General features: G+C 38.1%; 1 protein-coding gene across 1 annotated transcript in view; it reads left to right on the top strand.

Moving 5' to 3' along the window:
- The first annotated feature begins 1,191 nt into the window (after positions 1-1,191).
- LOC103397196 (lysM and putative peptidoglycan-binding domain-containing protein 3-like) overlaps positions 1,192-3,100 on the top strand; it is a 9,438-nt gene continuing 7,529 nt past the window's right edge. Inside the window, exon 1 of the mRNA XM_008335419.3 lies at positions 1,192-1,340. The gene's annotated coding sequence lies outside the window, so the exon portion shown is untranslated. The remainder of the gene's footprint in view (positions 1,341-3,100) is intronic.

Raw genomic sequence — 3,100 nt, 5'->3', positions numbered from 1 at the left:
TCTGTGAACTAATCTTTCGCCGTGAACTAATCTTTTGCTGTGAACTAATCACTCTAAACGGATCATTCTCTGTGAACCAATCTTTCGCCTCGTTCTCGCAGATTCGTTTCATTTGTCACGCGAAAGAGCTCGGGTCTTTTTGCTCTCATTCATCTTCACATTGTGGTGTGTTTTTATTTCTTAGCTTTTCACATGGTTTTAATTACTTATGGCATTTTGTGTATTTTGTAGGCTTTGTCAGCGGAAGCAAACCATGTTGCCTTCAGTATTTAGTGTCCGAGAACCGCAGCCTTCTTTACAACGCCCACAATAGGGCCGTGAACTAATCTTTTGCTTCGTTCTCGCAGATTCGTTTCATTTGTCACGTGAAAGAGCTCGGGTCTTCACGGGTCATCTTCACATTGTGGGGTGTTTTTATTTCTTAGCTTTTCACATGGTGTAATTTCTTATTGCTTATTTTGTGTACTTTGTAGACTTTGTCAGAGGAAGCAAACCATGTTGCCTTCAGTATTTAGTGTCCGAGAACCGCAGCCTTCTTTACAACACCCACAATAGGGCTAAAGCGCCACCTGCTGTAAAACGAATGAAATGATTAGTTCAAGATTCGTTCACGACTCGTTCATTTTACTGTTCGAGAGTCAAAGATTCGAATCCATAAAAAGAGTCGGTCTTCCCATCACTATCCTGAAGCCATGTGAGAGCAACCCCTACTGTACACACCACAACTCTGAAAACCAGCAGAGAAAAAATAACACTGTGTTACTCCCTGACTCCAGCTCGTCTCTGCGTAGATGACTAATGAGTCAAGATGTTTTACTCCCATTTGTCTGTGTTGGTTGCGCAGAGTGGTGGTGGACAGCGCCATCTAGTGATTACAATAGGTATACGGTCATTTGTATTTTGGCTAAACTTTATTTTGGAAATATTTGTTATTTAATTCCAAGATATTTTACATGGATAGATAACTCGGACACTATATTCATTCGTAGACCATGATTTCGGTGGTAATAACATCTGCAAAAAATGTTTTCTTCGACGAGTTATTTACATTTTGTGGTATTAAGTAAGCCTCTCCTATGAAACGCAGTTGATTAATCTGAACTTTGTCCTTCGGCGCCATCTCGTGATTAAACAGCACAACTGTTTGGAACGGAGTATTAATGCTGATAACGTCATTACGTAAGCGCGTTGTTGACGTGGGGTGAGCGGTCGCAGTGCGAGTAGTTCTCCAGTGGTTGGGAGGTTGGTTACAAACCTAACAGCAAGGTGAGATCCAGGATAATCTCCGGGAGGAGTAATGGCTTTTATCCGGGATAACTGACTCGTGTTCACTTTTAGAGGTGAGTGTTATTCGTACACAACTTTTTTAAAACATAATTCACCATCGATGCCTATAGCCGACTAAACTGTGCAAACCACAGTAGCCACATACATTAGTTAGACGGTAGCCTAGCTTTAGCTTAGCATAGGTTGTTCCAATCGCGTACACACGGTGTTCAGGTTAATAAGTAAAATAAATATTGCTCGTACTTTTTCCACAGAAGCTCATTCGTATACACATGGTGTAGTTAGCTGGTCAACGGTACTAAATCCATGCATTGCGATAAACGCAGGGGTGTGAGCGTTAGCATATCTTTGTTTATATGTTCCTGTTTAGTTTAGAAGTAATCAGGTTTGTTTTTAAACACGTTATCTACCCTCCTGATGAGGGGTTAATATCTTCGCCTGTTTGTTGTTAATTATCCACAATGATCAACTCAAATATAAGACTCTAGGCACCTGCACTTTGTTTGAACTTCACAACCTTCACCAAGTCATCTTGGGTTTGGCCACATCAGTTGTTACATAACTACAATATAAACGGTATGCTAAGCTATCAAAAGTTGACAATGTATTAGCTGATAGTGCTATCGAGGGCTGATCGGATAATTAAAGGGTAACGTCACATAAACAGAAGATCTCGCCAGTCTTAAGTCCACAACTAGCACCGGTTATTAACACTAGTTAACAAATTATTCCATAAGTTAAATTGAATTAAAAAAAATCAGCCATCATATTTAACACATTTAATTGTAAAAAAATACTTCAAGTTAACTTAAAAAAATCTAAATAAAACTTCCCCTACATATCACGTGGCCTTTTTTTGGTAACTTGAAAGCGAATTATAAAAATTTTAAAATGTGATTACAATTTTGATTCTGTACCAGCTACAAATATCGGATTCATTTAAATGTTGTTACAAAGAATGCAAAAACGATATTTCCACTCGTTTTATGAACCAACAACACTTTTACAGTGTCATTTGTTAAAAGACACTGTAAAACCAACTGGGGATTCTTGTTAAACTAGCAAAGGCCTGGACTTGAAACACTCACATGTCTGTGTTTTTGTCCCACAGGAGTATGTTGAATCACATTTTATGTGAACAAATTGCTGGCAATTTGGCAATGTTTTTTAATGCTAAACGAATACTTTAAAATTTATATTTTTAAAATGTTTAAATATAAATTATTATAGTATCAAAGTGTACTGATTTGTATTAAATCTGTCTAAAAACAGTGTGTACAATTATTAGTACATAATGTTCATTTTGCATGCTACATACCTGACATTCAAATTACAAGTGGCTATAAACAAAAAGCTTTTGGGTCATTTAAGAAGGACTTGGGAATTCTTCCTTGAGACTACCTTGTACCCATCAACACTACTGGAGCGATACGACTGCAAAGAGTACAAATGGAACATATCTTAGGAGTTCTTGTGAGGTACTTTGAGGATCTAACGCTCAAAAGACTGATAATACATGATACAAATTTTGATACTAACAAATAACACCTCATTTGAAATCTTGGTCAACCTATATCAGCCCTTTAAACTTCTGTGTGTGTGTTTATACATCAGCTCAGGTTGGCATGTTCTCAGCCCTTCTCATACTTCTTCTTCTTCTTTCGGCTTTGTCCCTTTTTCAGGGGTTGCCACAGCAAATCATTGATTTCCATCTCTCCCTGTTCTCTGTATCTTCTACTCTGACTCCAACTACCTGCATGTCCTCCCTCACTGCATCCATATATCTCCTCTTTGGCCTTCCTCTCTTTCTCCT

This window comes from Cynoglossus semilaevis, chromosome W (genome assembly GCF_000523025.1).
Source record: "Cynoglossus semilaevis isolate Cse_v1.0 chromosome W, Cse_v1.0, whole genome shotgun sequence".
In the NCBI taxonomy this organism is placed as follows: domain Eukaryota; kingdom Metazoa; phylum Chordata; class Actinopteri; order Pleuronectiformes; family Cynoglossidae; genus Cynoglossus; species Cynoglossus semilaevis.
The sequence above is the reverse complement of the archived record's forward strand: the minus strand, read 5'-3'. Positions and strand labels throughout refer to the sequence as shown.